Source organism: Pinus tabuliformis, chromosome 4_1 (assembly GCF_031772625.1).
Source record: "Pinus tabuliformis cultivar Carrire ecotype Pingquan chromosome 4_1, CPIR1, whole genome shotgun sequence".
Lineage (NCBI taxonomy): Eukaryota > Viridiplantae > Streptophyta > Pinopsida > Pinales > Pinaceae > Pinus > Pinus tabuliformis.
In genome coordinates, this window is record NC_142303.1 from 282,256,161 (window position 1) to 282,268,463 (window position 12,303).

Below are 12,303 nucleotides of genomic sequence, written 5' to 3' on the forward strand. Positions count from 1 at the left end.
TTACCCAAGTCTGAGGGAAAGAGTGTCATCATGGTGGTAGTTGACAAACTTACCAAGTATGCACACTTTTGTGCATTATCACATCCTTTTAAAGCCAGTACCGTTTCTACTGCATTTATGTAAACAATTCAAAAACTACATGGAAACCCAAAGATTATTGTAAGTGATAGAGATCCCATTTTCACTGGAAATTTTTGGACAAAATTATTTTCTTGTCTTGGTACTCAGTTAGCTCATAGCTCATCTTATCATCCTCAATCTAATGGGCAAATTGAGATAGTAAACAAATGTTTGGAAGGATATCTTCGCTGCTTTGTATCTGATAAACAGACACAATGGGTCAAATGTTTGCCTCTAGCTGAATGGTGGTATAACACTTCCTTCCATACAGCAACAAAAATGACCCCATTTATGGCACTTTATGGATATTAGCCACCATCCATCACATCATATTTAAGAGAAAATTCTAAGGTTCAAGCAGTGGAACATCACATTGAACATCAACAAGAAGTCCTCCAACTCTTAAAGGATAACCTCCTGTTGGGACAGAATAGAATGAAACAATAGGCAGATCAACATCATAGCAAACGAAGTTTTGATGTAGGTGATTGGGTATTCCTACGGCTACAACTATATAAGCAAATGTCCCTCAAGCAAGCTAAGAAGGATAATAAATTATCACCAAAGTATTATGGTCCGTACAAGGTGTTGCAAAAGATTGGTACTATGGCATACAAATTGGAGCTTCGTGCAGCTTCTTGATTGCACCCAGTTTTCCATGTTTCATGTTTAAAGAAGGTTATAGGCGACAAGCTCCGAGTTCAAACAATATTGCCAGAACTTGACGAGGAAGGAAAAATTATATTGGAACCAGAAGCAGTCACAGAAACAAGAACTCGACAGCTACGAAATCGATCAATTTCGGAGTATCTTATCAAGTGGAAGAACTTATCTGCTGAAGATTCCACATGGGAGGATGAGAATTTTATACATAAGCATCCAGAACTACTCAAGCATTGAGGACAACACTTTTTTGAAGGAGAGGGGCATGTTGGGTCCCTATAACACTAGTGATTGCCCCATTACTATTGCAGTTGTATCCCTTATTAATATTGTTGTGCCCCTATTGTCCCCAGATTGTTATTACTATGCCCCATAGAATCCATCTATTGTTATTTTTGTGGCTTTATATTATTATTGTTAGATCGGTCGGGTTAAATTGTGACTCCTTAGACTCCTATATATAGAAAGGAGGTTTTGTCATTTGAATCATCTAAGAATTGTTAATTTATGTAATGTAAAGGAGGTTGCCCCCTCAAAGAGGCTGAATTCTAAGGCATTGATCTATCTTTTCTATCCTTTTCTTGAGCTGGTTTCATAACAAAACCTCCCATATTGCACTGAGACTACATAATGTGCAGTCTCTCCCAACCTTGGCCCAAGACTAAATTGTGCATTGCACAGTTCCAATCACCAAGCTTACTGACTGACTGTTGGGACTGTGCAATGCACAATTCCTACAGTTATCCAGTGACATTTGTCATCCTGAATTGCACAATCCTTCCCATCATGAGCCCGACTTGTTGCTTGATCTTGTCTTGAAGTTGCTTTGGTTTTAAAGCTTACATTTTCTTGCCATGAGTGTCCTCTTTGTCCCACAGGTACAACAGTTGTTGAGCATCTCTCTAGCAGTTACAGTTAACATGGCATCCAAGAGAGTTGCATCAAAGGAAACCACTGAGAGTAGTATTGGGGAAGCAGTTGAGCAGATATTAGTTGATCTACCAGTTTATGCATATACTTAGTTGTTCATTGAGAATGGTTCAACACTGACATGGCAACAAATCAAAGATACTTTTGCAGAGAACTTCAAGGAAGACTTAGAGGAATGACTTATTTATCTTAATATCCAGCGGTCAGGCTTATACAAGGTTGCATGCAGGTACCCCACCTTCCCATGTGTGGACATTATCAGCTAGATTGTCTCACACATAGATGAACAAATTATGACATTGAGTAGTTCCAGTGGGATAGAGATTTCCACCTTCAGGGCAGAGAAATTTCAACAGATGTATCATTTACCCCAGCTAGTGAAGCGCATGGACTCATTTTTTTATGCCACCCATAGCTTTGTGAAAACTAGAGATTTCTTCAAGCACTAGGTGAAGGATCTATCAAATTTTAGACAGACACCCACTCATCTTTACATGACAAAGTCTTGTGGGAAGACTTATCAATTTTTTATCATATTTACCTACATAATATATGGTTAAGAGAACACAATAACCTTTCTTGAAGGGTGGGTAGTCGTATTGGACCAATTGGTGAGTGATGGGAAGCCATTCAACTAGTCAGATTTTTTGGCTCATCAGTTGAATATCACGTGACTAATGCCTGGAATCCGCCCCAGAAAGATCAAACAATGTTTTACATGTTTGCATACTTACTGGATGCAATCTGTGCCCAACAACAATTCCCTGGCATGAGCTGGACATGGAAACCAAAAGAGACTATCGTCAACCTTTATTACAAGTTTCTTTCCAAATGCAACTATTCAAGAGTGATGGAAAGGCTAACTAACTATTTTATTGTCCTGTTGTACATGATCATATTTGAGCAAGATCCACCTTGCATGTCTCGAGAAGCAATGGAGGTAATAGTAAACATTGCAAATTTGTATGCCTCACCAGGTGGCACCTTCATCAGAGTGTTTGGAGGAGAGAAGCCTTTACATGTTCTACCAAGGCATGTCATTTAAAAGCTGATCATGCAAGAGGTTTCATATCACCTATCCACAGGGTTTTCAGCAAGACTACATAGGAAGAAGAAAGCACCATGGCTTGCTCTTCCTCTATGGATTCCATTATACAAGATTAAGAGCTTGAAGGATGCAGATGCCAAGGCTAAGGAGATAGTGAAATTCGAGTTTAGCACCAAAAACTTTACTCCATATGATCCCCACAATATTTGCAAGGACCACTATGTGATGGTGTATTTTCCTTGGATCCATGGGGCATTTCATTGGCCATAGGAGGAACCTTGAAGGTATTGTTACAATGCCTCCAAACTCCATGAGCCAGTCAATATAGCAACAACTTGGAAGGTTTCTCTACAGATAGTAGTAGCTCCGGAACCAACAATTGTACTAGGCAGGGGGTGGCAAGGCCCTCCTTCATTGCAGTAGGTGAAATAAGGGTTTGAGGGGGGTAGTAGCCCCCATCTATATGGTCTAGGGAAACACCCTAGGAATTTTTGTTTTGGGCCCTATATTAGGTGATCGAACCTACCTATGGTTTTCTGCATGGGGTTTTCACATGGTTTTGGGCATGATGGTTTTCTGCCCATGGTATTTTGTAGATCTGGTCAAAGGAACTATGATTATTGTCTAATCTAGGGTTAATGGATTAGGGTTTATGGATGCTTCGACATGTATATATATGTATTGTAACATTGAAAGGAATATAATGAAAAATCAATATGGTAGTCTTGGTTTTTGGATCCAGGGGGAAATCTCTGTGTATATTTGTTTAATGTTTTATGCTCTTGCCATTGTTTATTTTCTATTTTAAGAATTCGTTTATAGGTAATTTATGTACATTGTTAAAACCTACAACAAAAACAACAATAATCCAGTGCAAGACAAGAGAAATGTTGGGTCCCTATAATACTAGTGATTACCCCATTACTATTGTAGTTATACCCCTTATTTATATTGTTGTACCCCTATTACCCCCATATTGTTATTTCTGTGCCCCATAGAATCCCTCTATTGTTATTTTTGTGGCTTTATATTATTATTGTTAGGTCGGCTGGATTATATTGTGACTCCTTAGACTCCTATATATAGAAAGGAGGTTTTGTCATTTGTATCATCCAAGAATTGTTCATTTATGTAATGTAAAGGAGGTTGCCCCCTCGAAGAGGCTGAATTCTAAGGCGTTGATCTATCTTTTCTATCTTTTCTTGAGCTGGTTTCATAACATTTGGTATCAGAGCTTTGGATTCTAGGGTTTCGCTGCTCCAAACAGGTCATCGTGGAATTTTCGCTATAACTTTTTTCTGTGACGTTTCAGAAGTCACAAAAAAAAACCCATTTGAGAAGAAATCGCGTTGAACCTTGGGTCCGAATTTCAGAGATTTTTGCACGATATTTTCGGAGATATGATCTGAGGAAGTTGGTCTTTTTGCAGACTCCTGAATTACATTCAAAATAGGTGACCTGGGGAAAATTGTCATAACTTTCTCTCTGGGGATCGGATTGAAGTTTCGTAAGAAGGTACAGAAAGAGGACAGACTGTAGTTTCTTGTGAGTGTTTTTTAGATCCAAAGGTCGAAACAGTGACTCGCGGCACGTCGTACAAGTTAGCTCTACTGAACTAGTCTATAATCAAGTCACTGTGGGAGATTTCACATAACTCTTCCTTGGAGAATCCAATTTGGATCAGACTTGTGGCATTGGAAAGAGGACACAAAGAGCTACTACAGATCACAAGTTCAGAACTAGATGACTGGAAAGTACAAAGATACATCAGAGGCAATATCAAGCTCCTACAAAGTGAAAAAAGGTGTGTAGATTTTTTAAAATTTTTGCTTAAGCCTGGTTTGAAAATTTATTTTGAAGGAATTCAAAGGGCATAGTAGAGCATTATTATCGGTAACTGATTCCCCGAGGAAAGAAAATGCAAACACCTAGTAAGGAACCTGAAAGCTCTAGCATGACTCATGAAGAAGAGGAAGAAATGCTACATGATATATCAAAATTACAAGAACAAGTGCAACAAATGTCACGCTCACAAAAGTTAACAGATGCTAAGATAAATGGCGTGGAAGCTAAGATAAATGGTGTGGAAGCTAAGATGAGTGGCATGGAAGCTAAGATGGACAATTTGAAGATATATTTGAACACAAATTTGAAGACAGGCATGGCAGATTTGAAGACAGATTTGACTAATTTTCTACAAGAAATAGTTACTAATGGTGAAAAGGTAGTAAAGGAAACTCATGATGAGAACAAAAGAAATGTTAATCATGATTCCATAGATGCTAATGTTGGATCGAAGAATCACCACATTCCAAAAATCGATATGAGGAAGTTTGATGGCAAGGATCCCGCCACATGGATATTACAGATGGAGCAATTCTTCGATCTCAATAATGTGCAAAACACACAAAAGGTACGTATGGCAACTTTATATTTGGAACCAAATCAGTTTGTATGGTATCAATGGCTTTGTTCTCGTAAACAATTTATCACTTGGGCAATTTTTACGGAAGAATTGATAGCACATTATGAGGATACAAAAAGCAACACTTTTTTTAGCCAATTGATAAGTCTCAAACAAAAGGGTTCAATAATGGAGCACATTGAGGAGTTCCAAAAATTGAACATAAGGGTAAAAGATATTCCAGAGGAGCATAGGATTGATGTGTTCATAGGGTCTTTAAAGGATAATATCCAACATGATGTGTGCCTTTGGGAACCTGATTCATTAGAGAAGGCATTCAGGTTAGCAAGAAAAATGGAAAGCAAAATTATGGCAACTAGGAAGCATACCATTCACAACTATAAAGACGGAAGTGTTGTTGCCCATAGTCTTCCACAACCTACAAGGTTGACACCACAACAATTGGAAGAAAAAAGAGCAAAAGGGCTTTGTTACAATTGTGATAGCAAATACACAAAAGGTCATAAGTGTGCTGAGAAGAAATTATTCTACATAGATTGTGAAGAGGAAGAAGAAAAGGAGCAAGAAAGGTCAAAAGAAGAGGATATATTCCAGGAACAAAGCCTAGATGAAGAACAAATAAATCCGACCATATCTTGTAATGCATTGGCGGGAATTACCACTCCTCAAACCATCAAGATAGAAGGACAAATCAAGAAGAAAAAGGTAATAGTGTTGATTGATTCAGGAAGCACCCACAATTTTATTCATTGTAGGGTAGCAAAAGAATTGAATTGCTTCCTATATCCAGCACCAGAGTGTCAAGTGATGATTGCAAATGGAGGAACAATAAATTGTTCTGGAAAGTGCCATAATATCAAGCTATCCATGGGAGAATATGTATTGACTAGCCCAATGCTTTCCATTCCAATGGGAGGTGCTGATGTTGTACTAGGAGTCCAATGGCTACAATCCTTGGGTACAATAGCTTTTAATTTTCAAGAACTTTTCATGAAATTTTCTGTGGAAGGAAAGGAAGTTGAATTAAGGGGTATTGCAGGGAAACCAGGAAAGATAATAAGCTCTAATGGCATGACAAAGCTTCTAAAAAAGGAGCAAAGAGGTGTAATTGCACAATTATGTTCGCTAGATGTTTCCACATTGGAATCATCTATTTCTCCAGATCTCCAAAAAGTCCTGGACAATCATTCCAAGGTATTTGAGACTCCCAAAGGTCTCCCACCTATGCGTGATCATGATCATGCTATTCATCTGATTCCAGGAAGTGTTCCTCCAAACATCAGGCCGTACAGATATCCATATGTCCAAAAAAGTGAAATTGAACGTATGGTTGCAGAAATGCTAGAGGCTGGTATAATTCAACTGAGTCAAAGTTCTTTCTCAGCTCCAGTAGTATTGGTGCACAAGAAGGATGGATGTTTCCAGATTATAGGGAGCTCAACAAGCTCACTATTAAAGATAAGTTCCCCATTCCTGTCATTGATGAATTACTGGATGAATTGCATGGATCAATTTACTTCACCAAGTTGGATCTTCGTTTGAGATATCATCAAATCAGAATGAAGATTGAAGACATTCCGAAAACAACATTTAGAACTCATGAGGGTCATTATGAATTTTTGGTCATGCCTTTTGGCCTTACCAATGCACCTTCAACATTTCAAGGTTTGATGAATTCAATTTTCAAACCATTCCTTAGAAAATTTGTGTTGGTATTTTTTGATGATATACTAATCTACAACAAGTCTTGGAAGGATCATGTTGAACATGTTGACAAGGTGCTACAACTATTGGAGGAGAAACAATTATATGCAAAAAGATCCAAATGTTTCTTTGGAGTACAAGAGGTGGAATATCTGGGTCATATTGTATCTCATGAAGGAGTTAAGGTAGACCCTAGCAAAATTAAAGCCATTAAGGAATGGAAAATCCCCACATCCATAAAGCATATGCGAGGATTTCTCGGGTTGACAGGGTATTATCGCAAGTTTGTTAAGAATTATGGGAGAATAGTAACACCTCTAACAACATTATTGAAAAAAGATGCATTTTCATGGACTCCAGAAGCAACAAAGTCCTTCGAACATCTTAAAGAGGCAATGTGCCAAGCAATGTGTTTCTTTGGAGTCCAGGAGGTGGAATATTTGGGTCATATTGTATCTCATGAAGGAGTTAAGGTATACCCTAGCAAAATTAAAGCCATTAAGGAATGGAAAATCCCCACATCCATAAAGCATCTGCGAGGATTTCTTGGGTTGACAGGGTATTATCGCAAGTTCGTTAAGAATTATGGGAGAATAGCAGCACCTCTAACAACATTATTGAAGAAAGATTCATTTTCATGGACTCCGGAAGCAACAAATGCCTTTAAACATCTTAAAGAGGCAATGTGCCAAGCACCGGTCTTAGCTACACCGGACTTCACAAAAACCTTTATTGTGGAATGTGATGCTTCAGGAAATGGAATTGGTGCTGTTCTAATGCAAGATGAAAGACCCATTGCTTTTGAAAGTCGTCCAATCAAGGGAAAGTTTTTAAGCAAAGCTATTTATGAGAAGGAAATGTTGGCAATACTCCATGCACTTAAGAAATGGCGACCCTACCTAATGGGAAGACACTTCAAGGTAAAAACGGATCATGATAGCCTTAAATACTTTTTAGAACAAAGATTATCCTCTGAAGAGCAACAAAAGTGGGTCACAAAGATGTTGGGTTATGACTTTGAAATCATCTACAAAAAAGGGAAGCAAAATGTGGTGGCAGATGCACTCTCAAGAAAGGATGAGGATATGGAAGCATTGTTGTGTGCCATTTCTATTATCCAACCAGATTGGATAAATGAAGCAAAGGAGGAATGGAAGAATGACGAAGAAGTGTGGGCACTTATTCGAAAGCACAACAAGATTCCAGTACTTCTGATACATTTAGCTGGAAAAATGATTCGTTATGGTACAAAGATCGCTTATACCTCTGTAAGAATTCCCAGCTAAAACAAAAGATTCTTATGGAATTGCACACTTCTCCCTTAGGAGGGCACTCAGGATTTTTAAAAACTTACCACAGGGTTAAGAAGGAATTTTTTTGGGATGGCCTTAAATCAGATATTCAAAAGTTTGTGGCGGAATGTTTGGTTTGCCAACAAAATAAAGTTGAAACAATTAAGACACCGGGTCTATTACAACCTTTATCCATTCCAAGCCAACGTTGGGAGGAGGTTTCAATGGATTTTATCACAGGTTTACCCAAGTCTGAGGGAAAGAGTGTCATCATGGTGGTAGTTGACAGACTTACCAAGTATGCACACTTTTGTGCATTATCACATCCATTTAAAGCCAGTACAGTTTCTACTGCATTTATGGAAACAGTTCAAAAGCTACATGGAAACCCAAAGATTATTGTAAGTGACAGAGATCCCATTTTCACTGGAAATTTTTGGACAGAATTATTTTCTTGTCTTGGTACTCAGTTAGCTCATAGCTCATCTTATCATCCTCAATCTGATGGGCAAACTGAGATAGTAAACAAATGTTTGGAAGGATATCTTCGTTGCTTTGTATCTGATAAACAGACACAATGGGTCAAATGGTTGCCTCTGGCTGAATGGTGGTATAACACTTCCTTCCATACAGCAACAAAAATGACCCCATTTATGGCACTTTATGGGTACCAACCACCATCAATCACATCATATTTAAGAGAAAATTCTAAGGTTCAAGCAGTGGAACATCACATCGAACATCAACAACAAGTCCTCCAACTCTTAAAGGATAACCTCGTGTTGGCACAAAATAGAATGAAACAACAGGCAGATCAACATCGCAGTGAAAGAAGTTTTGATGTAGGTGATTGGGTATTCCTACAGCTACAACCATATAAGCAAATGTCCCTAAAGCAAGCTAAGAAGGATAATAAATTATCACCAAAGTATTATGGTCCGTACAAGGTGTTGGAAAAGATTGGTACTATGGCATACAAATTGGAGCTTCCTACAGCTTCTCGATTGCACCCAGTTCAAACAATATTGCCAGAACTTGACGAGGAAGGAAAAATTATATTGGAACCGGAAGCAGTCACAGAAACAAGAACTCGACAGCTACAAAATCGATCAATTTCAGAGTATCTTATCAAGTGGAAGAACTTATCCGCTGAAGATTCCACATGGGAGGATGAGAATTTTATGCAGAAGTATCCAGAACTACTCAAGCGTTGAGGACAACACTTTTTTGAAGGAGAGGGGCATGTTGGGTCCCTATAATACTAGTGATTACCCCATTACTATTGTAGTTATACCCCTTATTTATATTGTTGTGCCCCTATTACCCCCATATTGTTATTTCTGTGCCCCATAGAATCCCTCTATTGTTATTTTTGTGGCTTTATATTATTATTGTTAGGTCGGCTGGATTATATTGTGACTCCTTAGACTCCTATATATAGAAAGGAGGTTTTGTCATTTGTATCATCGAAGAATTGTTCATTTATGTAATGTAAAGGAGGTTGCCCCCTCGAAGAGGCTGAATTCTAAGGCGTTGATCTATCTTTTCTATCTTTTCTTGAGCTGGTTTCATAACAAGAAAGCAGAAGATTACTGAGGACCTATGAGGGAGAAAAAATATACAAGATGAAGGCAGATCCTATCTTGGAGAAGGTAAATTTGGCAGTAGAAGCAAAGAATGAGCATCAAATAAAGAGAGCAAAGTGAAGCAAGAGAGAAAAGCAGAGGTTGTAGGAAGCATATTTGAAGTTGTAGGAGACAAAGAAGAAGTTAAAGGAAGAACATGAGTTGAGGAGGAGAGAAAGAGAAGAGAAGCAGAAACAGGAGGAAGAACAAAGGCAAGGCATGATGATAGACCAAACAATGCCGCAATAGGTTGATGAGTCAGAACAACCAATAGCTGAGGAAGAGGGTGACCAGATGCAGGATCAAGAGCTTTCTCAACAGTTCGAGCAACTGATTGAAGTAACAGACATGGAGATGGAATAAGAGCCATAGAATGCAGATACTAATCTTATGCCGAGAGCACTAGAGGTAACCTCTCAATCTCTGTCACCTCCAGCATTAGAACCAGTCCTGAACAAGCAAGGGGGTACCATTCTCCTTGATGATGATCTGACCATGGATTTGTACCTTCTATCATTTGACGAGCTAGAGAACAATATTGTACATGCATGAAGGAATCACTTTCTGGATGATCAAACATCACCTACATTCATCAAGAAAAGGGTGATACTGTTAGACACCAGGAAGCATCCAACTTCCCTTCCCAAAGCCAGCTTGACCTATGTAGGAGCAACAAGCTCAAATTTAAGTACTTGATGTTCGAGAATGAACAAATTGAAGAGAAATTGCAAGCTGGCAGGAAAGAGGTAGAACAACTTCGAGTTTCAATGCATAATGTGGATTTTGCAATGGGCGATATGTGGAAAGTGATACTCACTAAAGTATAAACACTTGAGAGTTTCATGCAGAAGCTCTATGCAAAAATTTTCAACATGCATAAAGTAGTTGTCTGTGTGCATGGCCTATAACATCGGAGCAAATATTTTGTTCAAACTCTTAAGAAAATATGTGCTTCCTTTTCCCATGTACAAGAGTGGAAAATGCGTACAAAGCAGCCCTGCTTGACTTAGATAATAAGGTGAAGCCACAAGCAGATATGGAGAAAGAAAAGGTTTGGATGTTGATCCAGAACTACGAGAAACTTGCCCCATTCATTAGCAGCATACAGGCCTCATATGTGTGGTTGTACACTAGTTTGGATGTCATGGTGAGAAAGAAAAAGATCCCATTAATCAATTCCATCGCCAATGCTAGACCCAAGAACCATCTTTGGCTAGAGATCGATGAGTACCTGGAGCAACTAAGACAAGAGGCCACCAGGTAAGACTTGGAGTTGAACCACACAACATGCATAAGTACATTGGTAGTGCTGTCAAGGTCAGCACCATGCTACACATGCTTCAGAACAAGTTGGATACAGGTTCCAAGACCATATACCTGGATGACATGGAGGCAAGAGTCCGCTTCTTGAAAGACACCATAAAATAGTTTGGGGACACCATCATGTAGTACCAAGATTGGCATCAATATGTGACCGAGAAGCACCAAGTGGAGGTTGCCAAGGTGGTCTTTCTCCAAACTTTGGAATCATAGTGTGTTGTCTTGTTAGGTTGTCTCTAGCCTATTTTTTCTTACATGGGTACATGTGAAAATGTAATATTATTTGTAAATATGTTATAAGTGAAATTCCAAGTGTCATTAGTGGAATGTGAAATTTCATCATGTTATGTAATGAGTTACTTGTAAAGAATTTGAAGTGTCATGAGGGTAGTCAAAGAGTCACAAAGGGGAATGTCAAGGGTCACCCCACCCATTGTTAAAAATAGAACCTCATAACTCATAGAAGAGGCTTTTGGGAGCCAATATTTTGCGTAGGCTTAGGCTTAGAGAAGGCTTGGGAGTATTTTGAAGAGCCTTGGCTTCTCCATAAAGTAGACCGAGTATACTTCATTCGAGGAGCAGGTGTTCTTGACTGTAATGTTCTACTATTGGGACTAGTAGTCATCAATGGTGTATGTATGGATGGAACTTTCACTTATAATAATAATATTAGAGGCAACACACTTTCATGCATGTGTTGTTAATGTATTTAGACTATTCTGGTTGCTTTAGCAATGTATGTTACACATATGCTTATGAACTAATTTGTATGGATTTGTACGAATCTTGTTGAATGTGTGTTGTTGGATTAACTCATCACTTTAATTTGTCGACTATTATGCATTTTAGCTTGTGATTTTGTTTGGCTTGTGTGTTCCTTTCAAGCGATGGACTATTACAGGATTTTAAGGGGCACACTTCCTTTTCCCTTTCGTGTGTTAGAACCTTCATGAATTGCACTTGACTCTACGCAAGGTCATACAATTTCTCTCACCCAAAGTTATCATACTTATCTCTGTGTGTTATTTCGTTCAAGGCATTACACTACAACCCACTGTTGGGGCTCCTACTCCAAACGTTTTGAGGTCTAGTTGGGACTTCATATTGGGGAGATCCTCTGAATGTTGGAAGGTCCAACACCATCAACAAGAATCTATATTTATGCTAATGTGTCGA